Genomic DNA, 16571 nt, shown 5'->3' with positions numbered 1-16571 from the left:
TCAGGTCCATCAAGTCCAATAGAGGCCTTCAGCACATGGCTTCTTAGTGAACATTTTTGTTCTTTTCTTACTTATTCCCTGAGTAGTGATTTGTTAGTGTCACAAACCCACCACCAGAATCTCACGAGGCTCCAACATTTGTATCTGCCAGGCAATGCATTCTTACATCTTAAGACTCAACAGTCTCAAAAACCAAGTAATGGTGCACTTGCTAATTAACCCTAGTTCTCCAAAACAAGTAGCAATTAATGTACAAAATCATGCAGCTGGCTTGTTAGCAACCTTATGGACAGACGCAGCAACGAGGGCCCATGTCCTGGTAGCCCACATTTTGCATGCAGGGACATTCCCACAGGTAATTGGCTTAAACTGCGTTTCAGACACTGGTTGAGCAGCCAAGGAAAACGCAGCTTCGCAGAGCTGGTGTTCCTTGTTCATGTGATTTATTTCAAAACACCATTCATGTGTACAAAACTCTGTGGATAGTTCCAACTGTGTATTTGTTCATCTGCAGTCAAGCAAAAAAAGACAAGATCCTTACTGTGAAGAAGACATAGACTTCAGTATCACATTAAATTTGTGCACTGGAGCAACCATTGTCATCCACCACGAGAAACAAATCCACTCAAAATGATAGTGCCAAAAGCATTGAAGAGATGCAGCTTCCTAAACAGCACAACACTGCAAAACTAACGATTTCCTGAACTTACACATTTTTTAATAAGGAAGAAAATTATTCCATTGCCAGACTTGTTCATTGACTTTAAAAGAAAATAGTTGACCAGGAGTGGAAATTGTCATCAGCAGTTTATGCTTCACAGTAGCTAACCTATCTAAAATCTAAACTTGGGTGCTTGTAACTTTCTGCCAGTTCCCACTTTCAAATAAAACAAAAACTAATTCCACAGTGTGTGGCGTATGCGCAAGGCTCAGATGCATACATATCACACTTAGTCCTGCCACATGGCTTTGTCCAAAATTTCAGCAATCATTACACCTCCAACTTGTTTCCTTCCGTAGAGGAATGAAGGTCTTCCAAGCAGCACAAGCAACCTTATGCTTACATAGCACTATTAGATGCGTGCAGTAGTAAATGCAAGATGAGCTAGTACAAACAGTGATACCAGTGCCAGACACATTAGACCAACACATCCATAACTCACGGCCAGGCTGGATGTGGTTCTGGGCAACCTGATCTAGTTGAAGATGTCCCTTTTTAATCTGCTAATTCCTGTATTCACACAGAATAGTAGTTTACTTCAAACCCCATCGCAGTGCTTCAGTCTCCAGAGCATTGTGGCGTATCAACATAAATCAACAGAGATAAGATGATAGTTGTTAAAAGCTACAGCCAGCATCTGTACTCACAATAATTCAACAATCACACATAAACAACAGCTACATTTCCTAGTTTTATGTTTTCATAAGTTAATGAAGAGAGATAGGTTTCCCCTGAGAGGTGCTGAAGCTCCACAAAGCATTATTTACCCCTCTTTCAAAAGCATAATTTTTGCCAACGGAAATTACTCAGAATGCAATAAAACATGTTTTTCTAACAAAACGAGGTCCAAATCCTGCTTCCTGGACCAACGTGAACTTTCCAGTAGAGGACAATAAAGCTACCTCTTAGACTAGGCAAAACATTATTTGAGCCTTTCTTTGAACCATACAACACAGGTAAATAAATATAGACACACACATTTCACCTCATTATGCTACGGTTTATGGATAACACAAAGATTCCTTCATGATCATTATTTGATCTTGCCTGGTACACACTGAAAAGCTCTCTATGGTCCACTAATCCAAATCAAATAACGGGTGTCCCAAGTTATCTTTCAACAATAAACCTCATGACTTTGTCAGTGCTTTCAAAGAATTTGCTATAGATCAAACTAGTTTAGATATAGCTTAAACAAAAAGAAAATCAAGAAGCCTTTTTTTCTTGCCTATATGTTTTTAAACTGTATAAATAGGTTTTTTCCTGTCTCATACAGGCAAAAGTGTACTTTCATTGCTAGTATATCTGCCTCTATACATGGAGATGTTTTCCTTTAATTGTATCATCCCTGGTCTGCATAGAAATTTTTACCAGTTTTGTACTGGTAAAAATTTCATCTCACCCAGGGTGAGGGTGGGATGATCTATTTCTTTTTTAAGTGACAAAACCATAATGGCTTTTCTGTTATATCGTGAGGAGGGAAAGTACTTCGGATATGTATTGCTTAGCATGTACTTGCAACGCCATGAATTTCTGCCAGCAAAATTATTCATTTGTCATCATAAACTATGTTTACCTTAGGTGAGTTCAGCATTCTGGTTAGAGACAAAGCCTTTCTGATGAGACTATGCGGTCATTAAAACCTTTCTTATGAATGAATGGCTGCACTGTTTTTTAAAAGAAATTTATTCCTGTTCAAATGGCTCTTCAGAGAACATTTGCCTGTATTATGATCTTAGATGTTTGATCCCAACCAGCAATAAATACTAAGTATATTTACTTCTTCTCGTGTATCTTCACAAAGAGGCACACAGTTTTACATTACTCATTTTTTAAAGTTCAGAATCTTCAGAAACAAACAAAATTACAGACAGGCCCCAGCAGTAGTGAGGACCAATAAAGAGGACCAGGGATGACGTTTCTTCCACTGCAGGAATATTACAATTCTTAATTAAAAATCAAAGAATATTAACCAGATATGGTTCCTGGCTATTTAATAGACAATTATTACAGTTCTTCAGGAAAAAAAAAAATAATAGAAAAACATAACAAATACATTTCACCAGGAAGTGTGTCATATCAACGCGATCGCCTCATGTCCCAGACTTACAGGCACCAAAGACCACTGCTACCAGCAGAACTGGGAAAGGCAGAACAAACAGGGCTTTTGCACCACAGTAAAAACTGATGATTAAACCAAAATGGTGTGTGATTTTTCACAGGCCAAATGCAGTCTTCTACACAGGTGTCAACTCTGACCTGGATTTCTAGCCTCTGAATTGTTTGACTTGTGTTTTAAAAATATGCACCTGGATGCAGATGGATGCAACAGCAGGGACAGGTGATTCTACCTAAATAAATACCCATAAGCATTTCTGAAGCTATAAACTTTTGAACACTCCAGAGAAAATCTGATTATCCAAAAGTTATGGCCTCTGGTAAACTCACAACTTCATTAAATCTATTCAGCCAGCAGTCATGGTGGCAAACCATGTCTTGCCTTTTGCAGGCACTTGCAATTATTCCTGATGGGATTTTTTTGTTATCACCAGGCATTTTTGGCATAATGTGTAAAGTTCTACAAGCATCAACAAGAAAGTCCTAGGTGTTGTATGTGCAAGTTTCCAGAGAATTTTGAGCTGAATGTGGACTAAGATGGGAGCCCACGTTGTATGTGATGTAAAGTCCTCTAGCCATGCACAGATGCTGAACAGGACCATAGAACTATGTCCCTCATTCTTCACATGCTTAAAGCCTAACAGCAGTCAAACTCCTCTTCCTTTGCCATGGAATCTTTTAGAGTTCAGAAATTAATAAAGTAAAGTAAAATAAAATTAAATTAAATTAAAAAATAAAATAAAAACAAAAATAAATAAAATAAAATAAAAAGAATAATTGTTTACCTTATAGTAACTGCAACTTCAAGATGAAGTGTTAATTTGGATTCTACACTTTGGGACTTACTCAGTTTAGATAAGTAAGACTGGCCTGCTTTGTCATTGCTCAAAGGAATGTTCTGACCCAAATGAATACCTCATCTACATCTATTCCTTCAGGATTCCAGTAGCCCAGAAGCATACGGATTCAACTCTAGGGAAAAGTAGTTACTAATCTAAGCAAACAAGACTCTCAAAAAGCCTCTTTCCTGTAGGTTAAGTAGCCCTTCTGTATTCTTTCAGCAGTTACCCACAGGTATCCCACCTACCAGTTACTACAATGCAAAACTCCACACACATGAAGGTTTCCTAAAACATCATTTTCTGAAATGGGCATCCAACTAGAAGACCAGGCCCTATGAGCAGCATTCAGAATATGGACCAAGACCCACAAAGGTGCTTGGAAATTTCAGAAATGCAACTATTTTTCAAAACAGGGAACTGATGCTCTACAAAGGATATGGCCAATTGTTAGTATGTTTGTTCTTGCCCGACAATTTTGATTTGCCAACATGTTTTGAAGACCCAGAAAATGCCAGTTTCAGAGCCACGCAGCCTTCCAAACAAAGATTCTCTTCATCTTTGTTATGACACCATTGCCTCTCCATGTTGATATATCTTCAGATAGACTGGTTTTGAGTCTTGGGTGTTGACAGGAAGACTTGGCATTTCAGAAACATTTACAAAAACTTCTCGTTTATTACAGATTTTTTGAAAGTAGGGTAAGTTTTAAAAGATATGACATGTAGAACATTGACATCATCTTGAAAACATCGTGATAAGAAGAAAGTTCACATAAATAAGAAGGAATGTAGTAACTGGCAAACACACTTGAGATGTAAACCCTATGAGATCCTGCATACCACAGTCACACTGAACGGCAGCTTGATCTGATTTAAGAATATAAACATGGTCAGTCTTCTAGATTTGGGGCCTCAGGTGAGAGGCTGAATATCTTCTATGACAAATAGCTTGCAACATCTCCAATAATTGTGTTTAAATAAGTTTCTAATAATAATATAGGTTTTTAGTAAATGTTCTCTATTTTGGTGCAAAGACTTACTGAACATGTTAGAAGAACTCAGAGGTATTTAGATGAAAATAAAAACAAATTCAAAATAATATGAGTGAATGAATAGGAATTACTTATTTTTTTTTAAAAAAAAAGCAAATTACAGGAAGGGTCCAATAAATCAAATCATTTATGCCTTGAAAGAGAATTTTACTGTCTCATTGGCACTAACTCCTTCAATGCTCAGTTAGCCGTTACTTCATGAAAATTACAAGTAGAAGAATTACTGGTGTGCTCAGGCTGTCTTCTGATCTCCCAGTATTTTTTCATTAATTTTAATATGCCATTAGAACATTCTACACTCGAGTTAGTGACTCACGATATTAGACACAGCCCCAAAGCAATCGAAAGAATCACAAATATCTCATAGCACACTTTAGTAGCAATGCCCTCTAAAACATCCTTTTGCATCTGAAATTCATCACTTCCTAAGCAACCTCATAAAAATGAATACTTGAGAGATGCCTGCAGCGATGCAGGCTGTACCCAAGCTCCTCTTCCACAAGTCACTTCACGGTTCTGCTATCAGCATTCATGAGTGGCAGAACTGGCTGGTAGGGAGCAAAGTATTGGCTGTCATCATGTCATGTTGAATCAGTCACTGATGGTATGAGTTAGTGAATAATGGAGTATAAAATGAGCACTTCAGCAGAAGCAGCAAAACATCAGAAAGACAGGTCATTATTGAGCAATATCCATTTCACAATGTGTTTTACTTAATAATAATGACAGTGAATAGAGCCTTTTAAATGCAATAAAAAGAACTGTTATTGGTGGCATCTGAATATGAGGCACTAGAGAAATCCAGCTTTATCAGAAAGGAATCAAACAACGGAGTTTAAGACATTTTTGAAAGGGGAAGAAGAACATAAAGATACCTTTGATGGGAGACTAAGAATGTAAAGATATCTCCAGTTCCATGTCACACTACCAAGTGTTGAATACTATAACTGACCTAGAAAGGAGATTAGCAGAAGTTATCTACACATGCCTGCCAGTTGCACACCTTTCCCCATGCTAGTTTTTATTTATATGGAAAGATTAACTTTTCCTTCAGTACTCATTCCACTAGCATTATCAACAGCAGATAGACCTCAAATTACTGAGACTCATTAGTAATTTATCACTGCACGCTTTCAGGCAACTGCAAAGCACCCACTCCGTGTGCACAGAAACTTTCCCACATGGTACCAAATCTGATATGGAAATGAAAGATTCTTAAATTGTGTTACAGAAACTTACAAGGAAAGTTTAAAAGTAATCTACGAGCTGTGGGTTGTGCAGGAAAAGAAGAAGATTAATATCTCTAATTACAAAATTGGAATTATCTTTAAATGTTTCTATTTGGATGGGTAATTAACTGAGATAATGGTTGCAAATACATGGCCTGAAGTGTTCTTACCTTTCCTGTTAAAGTAAGGCTAATATCCATAAGGAAAAAATGTTCTCAAAGCATACTTACTACATCAATCAAGTCTTTCTGTGTGGGAGGACAAATTCTTCCCCTTAAATTGTGAAGCTATTCTGGCTTCTCTCTTTAAGAGGTAGAAATCCTACAGTGATTTCATGTAGAGAGCTTGATGGCTTGCTACTGCATGAGCTTTAGCAAGATTAATCTGACTCCAAAGCAGGCGATGTTGTTTCAGTACTCATTTGCATGGAATATTGTAGTGAGGAAATAGAGTTATGCTGCAGAGCTTGCTTCATCAAACAATTGATAAGGCACAGAAAATACACGTCAGTCAAGAAATAAAAAAAATGCAGTTTATGAACATGGCCGCCGCTATAGGTGGGTATGACTCAGTATTTTGACTTTTTCAGAAATGCTCATTTTAATAAAAGCCCAAACAAGTGACTGACAGGATATTACCCTGTTGATGTAAATAGGATAGCTGGACTGGAAAACAGCTAACAGTTCCTCACGCGGTACAGGTAACAGATAAACTCAGAACTGCACACCTCAACTCAGCAACCCAGGAGAACCAACCAGAACTTCAGACCTGGCCCTTATCTGTGGAGCTGTGGAGTATTTTCTCATTTTGTACTTTTCAGAATCACAGTTTGATGTGGTTTAACTCAACACATGACATGCAGCATTCCAGAAATTTGGCTTTATCTTCAGACCTAAGCTTGGCCACTCTTGCCCAGAGCAAGTGATGAGGGCAAGAAACAAGCAGCAAGGTACACCATCCCAAAGATGTACCAAAGACAAGTTCATCCTTTCCTGGGACTGTCCCTGCCCGCTCCATGTTTCTCAGGAACACAGTCATCAGCACATGTGGAGGCTGTTGCTCACCTTGAACTCGCAGCTGGGGACAAATTGCCACACACATAATTAGAGGATGTTGTCACCCAATCTGGCAATAAAAGCTAAGAAGGAATATTTCTCCCACACACATTCAAACTGCTCCATATGCTCTTCATGATAAGCTAAGAGGCTGCAAACCGCCACCTACAGACCAGTCAGAGGGTACCTGAGCAGGAAAAGGCCATAACATGCTACGGCTTCCAGCTGCTACCTCCTACATAGTCACATTTCTGGAATGGGTGTACATTTTGCGACATAATACCCTGAGGCACTCTGCAGAGAAAAAGGCTGTTTTCCAAAGCAGCTACCACCAGTCTCTGTACACACCACAAAACTGCTGTAATCCTCATTGTTATATATGACTGCCTCAGACTTAGTAAAACTACTTTGGCTATGTCAAATAAACATGACATTCTTAAACATACCTGCTGAGAAGAGACTTGGGATGTGAGACATGAGATACAGCAAGCAGAAAGGCAGCAAGGAGGAAGCTAGGAGGGACCTTCAAATGTTACAGGCTATTTTGTCTCAATCGGAAAACAAAACAATAAAGAAGCATTTCATGCAATGATGAGATAACAAGAAATTGTAAGAGAAAGGAAAGGGAAAGAGGAAAAAAATACAGCAGGAAGAAAAAGGAGGGAATATGACAATAATTCAGATTGCAAACAACTGCGAGAGGTTTAAATACCAGAGGTAATGTTCATGGTCAGGCTAAACCAGAAATAGATGCAAACTGTATTCAGACCATGTTCATCCACAATGATCAAAGATATTCAAGTTTTCTTTCCAACAATTTCTAATACCAGTACACAGAATCTTATTCCAGTACAGCTTGTACAGCTACCCACATCTTAACCACTACAGTCTGGGATCTTTTCTTTGTTGATTTAGGGGGTATGGCTATGAATTAAGCCTACGCCTTTTACCAGTGGTCAAGTGTTAACTACAGTGGTGACTTTCAAGGTGTGTGTATGTCACGAGGACAAATAATGAGGGAAAGCACAGCAACCAGCTGTTGTTTGGGGCTAGTTTGAGCCAGTTTCTATTCCAGTTTCCAGACCAAGAACACACTGTTTGTTCATGGTCTGTGGAGACCTAACTTGCTAAAGGCTTTTTGGCTCTCCTGCTCATTTCCACTTGCTAAATGGCCATAAAAAGCAGTTCTGTTATGGCAGGCATTTTCACCTTTGGCATTTCTGAAATGTCTACCCTTAAGCCTTCTTGTTTTTCACGTTACTTCCTTGTGTTTGCAAGTGGTGTAGCTTCAAGAAACATGCTGCGTAGTCATGATTAGCAGAGGAAAAGCCCCATGGCACTGTGAACTAGGAGGCCAAGGAGCAAGTGTCATCCACTTGCTGGTCTAAAAAAGTCCCTGCTTAATCACTGTGCTTCCAGGACAACATTACTTCAGAGAAAGGGGTCTCTTAAAAGAAAACTCTGATTTCCCAGTCCTACTGATGTGTGTCAGTGGTGCTGGCACAGAGGCTCAGACCCTTCACAGGATCGCTGCTCTGACCCCAACCCCAAATTCTTCGTTACCTCCAAATTCACAGCTAAGACTCATGGGTAAAGGCTCCCAATTCAGAGGTCTGCTAAATCTCACAAGAACATCCAGTTTGAGATCAAGCACAGATTGATCATATAATACTGGGCTAATACTATATTGTAACAGCTGAGCCTACAGCAGTAAATTCAGGTGCTGCATATTGTCTCTTTCTTGTGATGGTATCTAGGCCAAGAAATCTCAAACTGGAATGACACATTCTTCAGTGCCTGCTCAGTTTTGCTTTGCTTTGCTTTTCTCAAGAAATGACGATTTATTTCCTTCACTCAGCCTTCAGTTTTGTATCTCCTCAGTGACATCCAAAAAGGGGCGAGGAGGAAGGAAGGGAAATAAAAAATGAAAGAAAATTAAAAAAAATAACAGAAAAAAGAAAGTTGGCCAGGCTACAGTTGCTGTGACTGAGCTGACCATAACTACTAACAAGTACAAAAAGCTTGGGAAACCACGACCACAAGAAATGTAGTTAAACTAAAAATATGGCAACACAGTCTGACTGGGACTTGATCACTGTGTTTTAAGCACAGATTTTTCTTTTATTGCTTGTTTTCATGCAAAGGTCACTAGAAAGTCAACTATTATGTTCTATAAATATAAACTCTGAAAAATCTTGCAATTTCTTACCAAAACAGTCTCATGCCCTCTATTTTACTTGGGGGAGATTAAATTAATCTGAAACCCATAGATAACGTGTAACTAAGAGGTTCAGCACTCCAGAACTCTTTCCACAGAACGGCTTAATTTCTGCTTCTGTAGATGGTTTGACACAAAAGAAGGTGCTAGAATGTGCCTAATAATAAATGTTCAGGAACTGAGGGGGTTGGGGACACCACGTGAAGAAGATCAAGGCTAAAGAGACCATGCAGTTACTGTAAACTATGTAGAGCAGATGCAATCAGGTATTTGCGTCAACCTCCTTTACTTTTTCATACTCCCTTGCACATTAATACTGCTGTTGTACATCTCTACTAAAAGCCAGGCACTTATGTGCTACACTTATCCTTCTGATTACCAAGATAAAAGCACCTGGCTCTCTCTTTAGTTACCAGAATTTCCAAATCACCGTCACTGAACATAATGTTTTTTTAAATGGATGTTTTACACAAATTCACAAAGGCATAGTAGCATTAGTATGTTATTTTCATTGAGACAACACCCAAGCTCTAGCTGCTCTGAATGGCACTTCAAGTACACAAATTCATATTAAAAGCCACTTGTTGAAATACACTGAAATAATTTCTGATTATGCTTAAAGAAATGTCATTTCAGAGTAGTAAAAATTGATAGTCAGTCAAACCTTATTATTCAGCCATGGCACACAACATTTATGTTTTGATGTCTATTAGCTCTTTAATTATTTTCCCTTCAAGCATTGACTTGTTGAGATTTGATAGCTCTCTGCGGTTGTTATCAATTACTCCAAAATTATTTTTCCTGAAAAAATTGTCATTGCTGTTAATAAGTGGCAAGTCTGAGTGCTTAGCTGCGTGACTCACCAATATCAACTGTTAATAAGAACTCACTAAAAATACTGAAAGTTCAATGCAGTAATAACAGCCCTTAATGCAGAACCTTGTCTCATAATAACTGTCTTTATACAAAGGTCTCTGTTTCATACAGATGTCAGCAGTGGCAAAAAGTACTTTGTTTTTAGGAGGATGCTGGTCACGGTTTCAGGCAAACTACTAAGCAGGAGGGATCTGCTTGAGAAATGGAAGAAATGTATTGGATTGGTATACCTAATTCACCTTATCCTTGGTTGGGATTAGTTACACCTGCCTTCATCCATCTTATTCTTAGACTTCAGTGATTAAGACTGTCTAGGATGATCATGGCAAGGCTTCACCATACTTGCTGTCATAAGGATTTTTCAAGAGTTTAAGATGAGTCCAGCTTATTTCTTCTTTATTCACCACAGACATCAACAAGTGGTGATACTTTTTTTGCCCCATGCAGTATACTCCTATTGCTTTGGAAGATCCATACTATTCTTTTCTTAAGGCTAAACAACTTTATTCTTTCCAGGCCTTCCTCAGTGATGACATTTTCTACACCTGAAATGCTTCTTGAAAGAAAATGTGCCCATTTCAGCAAAAAACCTGCACAGGAAGGCAAATCATAGGTATAATTTTAATGCACAGACATAGGAGGACGTGCTCCAAAAGCCCACTGTCACCTCTGAACACCAGAGGCACCCTGTGTATAAGCATCTGTGACTCTATATATTTGCATTTACATAAAATCATACATACAGGGTTAAAAATGAAAGCCACACGTCAGTATGAGAGACTACCCAAGAAAACAGTGATGATGGAAAAAGCAGGGACAATGAGATAAACATAAGCATTCAGTATGAAACTAGGTTGAAGGATTACTGGGATATTGTGCATGTCAACAAGTTAGATGAAAAAAGCTTCTCACCACTTGGTTCTACTATGGTTTCAATGGAGTGCTGTATCACATCATGGCACCCAAATATCTGCATTTCAAAGAGGACTTTAAGAAGAAAGAAAAAACAAAGTCTGGATAGTTTCAAACAAGAGCTGTTAAATAACTGAAAGACGACAAACATCAGAAGAATCCAGCATATTTAGTTCAGAAAGTTACTCCATTCCATCTTTTGGGATTATAAATACATTGAAGTCCTGCACCAAAATCAGTATTGAGACAAATGATTGGAAGCTGAAACTAAGAAAAAAAGATTCAAAGTCAATTCAACCCACTAGCGTGGGAAGAATGACTGCTCAGGGTATTTCACTGGGCCTATAGATCTGTCAGTTGATTTTCAGATGGCAGACTGTATGCGTTAAAAGTCAAGGAGCTGCACCCATATCAAGATTTGATTAGGTTAACGTAGCAATTTCCAACTTTGCTGAGTTCTGAAATCCTTAATTCACTGGACTGTTGTCAGTCTATAATTTTAATATACAGCATTTTTCTTTGTTCTGAGCAACAAAGTATGGTAAAAATATGAAGCTTTATACTGGAAGAGCCACTGATGTTTTCCAGTTCAAAAACTCAGTTCCAGTCTTTTTCATCACAAGAAAAGTAGAACTTCTTTCATATACAAAAATACTGAAGAGGTAGAGAACAGTTTTAAAAAAACAGGGATGAGAGGAAACAAATCATTCTAGGATTTGACACCAGCCTACATCTACCTATAGGTCAAAAAAACCTCAAACATGAGCCTTGTTGACAACCAATAAGGCTACACTAGTGCTTTTTTCATTCACCTTTTGCAGTCCTCTCTGCTTCTCTATTTCTTCCCGGACTGGAACAATATACTACCATGCCACCCAAAGCAGCTTTTCCGACCTCCTCTGAGGCATCACATAGCATGTGAGAAAGCCTCATAACGGCCACAAGAAGAGACAACTCAGCAGAGATCTTCCCCTGACCTGACCATGTAGCATAGCTGAACGCCATTTCCAAGACAGAAATGTGCTGTTTTGCTTCCCACAGCAAGCTCTACACATGCTGCTCTGGTGTACACTCACAAAAACTTGCATGCCCTTTCTCAAAAATTACATCTGTCTGTACAAGTCAGGATGCAGGAATCAGGCTTCGTACTGGTGATTTTCTGCTGGAAGTAGCTGAAATACTTTTATTTTGCTCAGCTGGCAGAGTTCCGCTATTGATTTACCTTATCTTACTCAACTCTCATTCACTTCTTTTAATTTGATTTCACAGATATGTAATTAAACTACTTAAGACACTAGCACTAACTGCTGAAAACATACGCATGAAACAGTATAAAGTATATCAGATAAGAGAATCCCAGGTGGGTACCAAATGGCTTTGACCAATGCACTGACTAACGATTAGCAAAATACTGCAGGAACAGAAAACTATTTCCAAAGATGTGTCTGACTGCAATTTTACAGACCCGCAGAAGCACAGAAAAGATAGTAAAATTCCATTTAGTTACTAAATTGAATTACCAAAGTAAAGCAACTTAATATGGACTAAAAAAGAAAGACAACTGTTTGCATCAACATCTAATAAAAAGGCTAGGAAAAAACAGGAGGGCAATTCTGGTTTCATGGTGAAGCAAATCTAGAAACAGGTCGAGATACAACATCATGGAAACAGTCTTGAAATCAGTTATTGTGAATATTGCAAAGGGATGCATAAATAAAATATGCAATGAGAATCTGCTGGTAGATCATATTCTCGTTTCCAAGCAGATGAACTTTAAAGGGAAGATGTTTAATAAGTAACATTTCCCTAGATACTGAGAGACACTACGAAACTGCAGTAAGAAGAGAGAAAGAGGGCGGGAGAGCAAGAAACCAAGTGAAGCAGAGCAAGAAGCAGCACTTTTAAAACGCTGCTACACAATGCCAAAGTATTTAAATAAGCCAGGAGATTGAAGGGGGTGAGGGAGGGAAACCTTAAGATTTCCCCAAAAGCAGTTTAAATACACACACATACACACATAAAGGCATGTGTGAAATGTATTTCTGAACATTATTATCAAGAAGTTGAATGAGACACATGATAATATTTTGCCAAGCTACAAAATAAATGACAGGCTTGTTAAGCACCTGGTTTCCAGAGATGAGCAGATGGACAGTAACAGAAATGAAAAAGGCAATAGCTGACGAGAAAGGGACAAGTGAGTGACATGGAAAATAAACCAGCACTCAGTCAACAGCAAATGTACAAGATGCAAAAAGAATACAAGAAAAAAACCCAGCAATGTTCTACAGTAAACTTAATGGAAAAACCTTATACAGAGAATCATTATGCCAAAGGTCGGAAACGAATTCACCTGACGGTGATTTTGAGATTTATCATATAAGACATTGACGAAACATAAAAATAAAAGGTACAGTTTTGTCAGCCCCAAGTGAAACAAAAGACAGCAGTAAATGAATAGGAAATCAGAAGCCAAACAGAAAAGATCAGCACCTTTTTTTTCCATACTAAAGTCTATGCTAAATAGTGCAAATTAAAACTGTACAATAAGATGAGACCAAGATCTTTATTATAAACAAGTCATACACATGAGAAGATATAAAGATTGAAATTTTATATAGGAAGGAAAAGTCACACCTTTCAAGAAAAGGTCATAAACTTGGAATAAACTTAGGGCATACAACAAGCATATTTATAATTGAATCAAACCAGGATGGTTATGAGTCAGTCACAAGTTCCTAATTGACACACTTGTTTATCACTGACCCTAAAGAAGTAAAAGCACTACTGCAGATATCCATTCTTAGCATTATCAGTGCAATAATCACTAGGATTTAAAACTATCTGATATTTTCTCAAAGACTTCCAAGTACATTCACCACCTGAGACAACAAATGGGGTAAGCTTCTACAGGATACTGCTTCAGCACACCGTAACTTGAATGTTGATAAGAGCTGGAAGCCAGCTACCACATCCTGAAAAATAAAGTGGGGAATGAAAAGGCAATCAGCATACAGCATGAGATCAGCCAGGCAGAGCAGAAGTATCACTCCAGCAAAAGGCAGTGAGCTGCTGGATTGCACATCAGCTTCATTATCAACAGATGGTCAAGAAATACTTGGAAAAAACATCTTAAAGAAAAGTTCGCTTGACTGAAGTCTAACCAGTGAGGAGAGGCTTTTTTCTTTTCTCTCTTAGTTTTTAACAAAAAATATCACAACCAAACCAGGTATTTCATTAAAGTTGACTGAGAGGTAGCTAGCTAACTGCTGAGGCAGAGTGGCTTTGCTTATGAAAACACATCCACTGAACAAGAACATTCAACTTGCAAGCATAGAATTGTTTAGGTTGGAAAAGACTTTTAAGATCAGCAAGTCCAGCCATTACCCTAACACTGCCAAGACCACCACTAAATAATGTCAAATGGAAAGTGCCAACCACCCGCCTAATTGAGTTTTAAGCCAGGCACAGAAGGAAATAAGAAAATAAAGCAGAGGTATCCAAGCGTTCATATTCATTATTCTGTTAGGCTGGCCAACCCCAGGGGACAGAATTCTTCTATTCTTCTCTGTGCTCATAAAGACAAGAACTGCAGAGTCAAGCTAAGCCACCTTGAAAGCATTACTTTAAAGGCACAGTGGAACATTAAGAAAGTCAGAGCCACCATCAAGGACACTGCCATTTCTGAAAAGCCAGAATTGCCAAATTCAGCCCAGGACACTGGATAAGTGGTTATGAGAGTTGTAGAAGTCAAGCTAAGTGGCAAAGAGATAATGCATTAGCAGCAGGGTATAGAACAAAGCTGAAATGTGATTTTGCTCAAAACTACTTGGCTCTACCTCTCTAAAACATGAATTAAAAAATGAGATTGTAGAGTACTGCTGGTCCCAGAGAAATCTTTTCAGAAAGAAAAAGGAAAAAAAAAACAACACCCAAACAAACAAACAAGAAAACCCAGTAGCATTTCAGTGGAACAATAACACAAACTGGTTGTTGTCTTGCAGTGAGTGTGTAGAGATATGTGCATTACACATTGCTGCCATTTCACTGTCACATCAGGAAGAAAACCAAATTTCCTATTAAAATCCTAAAGAATGTGGTTTTAAAATTGAAAGAAAAAAAGTGCACTTTGGGGTTGAGAAACTCTCCCTCAGTCGCATTAATGCCAAACTATTTCAACATGTGACATGAAGACTAACATATATTATCTATGGAGCTCACTGGCTCCAGCATGCCTACAGACAGAGACAACAGTACGACTGATCATTCAGAAGAAAGGTGGTTGCAAAGTGCCCAAGAAATCTGGGCCTGCAGGAAATACAAAGACTTTGTCAGCATCAGTATTCCCTAGTGGGAGAAATTGATACATACATGGAAGAGCATTTTACTAATTTCCCTTCAGTGTGAAAGGACTGAGCACTTCAGTGAACTACCATTGGTTTGGAGAGTGCTGTGTTTCTTCCAGGTTAGAGATAATTTTGCATTGACAAATATAGAAAAAAAGTCAGCTAATCTACCCTTACGCTATATTATTAGGTTTTAAATTAACTGCCCCAAACGAACAGGACAGAAGGATACGTTACGCAGGCTCCCCGCACAGGGTTCTATGATCTTACATGAGGAAACTGCAAAGAACTTTCAGAACTTTTTACTTGATTAAGACAAGAAGGAATAGGACCGGGACACTGCACTCTTGTGTCTCACTCCTGGCTCACACAAAACAAGAGGGAACTGAAAAAGTCTATGTGATAAAGGTACCTGTTTGAAATGTTTTTAACCACAGAGCACAGAGTCAGTTTTGCCTGGAATTTACTCTGCTCATTTGTAAGCATTTTTTATCATGGATATGAGTGTGTGAAGGTACATGAGAAGGGAACTGGTTCCTGATTTCAGCCTGCTCTCCCATCCTGCTCTTTTATGCTTAGCTGTACATACCTCCAAACAGTTGCCTAAGAGACACTGTAACCTCCATGTCAAGGGACCAAGAACATAAGATGGTTTAATAAGAAAACAATTCCTCTGGGATTTTTTTTGTTTGTTTTTATTCAAGCAAGCTTTATGGTACTATATAATTTATACTTGCAATCAAAATATCAGTAAACCTTAACCCAGTCCTTGGTAATGTTATTACTGCAAGGCAGTGTTTCAGGCAATCTTGCGTAATGCATTAAAATAGGTGCAACTTGATTTTTTTCTTTTTTTCTCCCTCTCAGCCTGATCCAAAATGTGTTAAACTGATAGAACACCAGGAATGTTGCAAAGACTGGAGCTCAACATATTGTACCTACAACTATAACACTGCTGAACTGTATCACAGCTGCATCACCACAGGAGAGCACATGAAGAAGCAGACGTACTTTATGGAGATAGTCAAGGCACAGATACTTTTGAGAAAGTAGGGCTGGCAAACTAATATCTGATTTGAATGTGGGAAACCACAAGAAAAATATTCTTTGCGTATAGCTCAAAAGGACATAGGAATGGATGGATTAATTTTCCAACTCTGCCTCACACTTGAACTTCAAAACTTCAGTTTTAGCTTCTCTCCT

This window comes from Psittacula echo, assembly GCF_963264785.1.
Source record: "Psittacula echo genome assembly, chromosome: 4".
Classification (NCBI taxonomy): domain Eukaryota; kingdom Metazoa; phylum Chordata; class Aves; order Psittaciformes; family Psittacidae; genus Psittacula; species Psittacula echo.
This window is presented reverse-complemented; position numbering follows the sequence as displayed.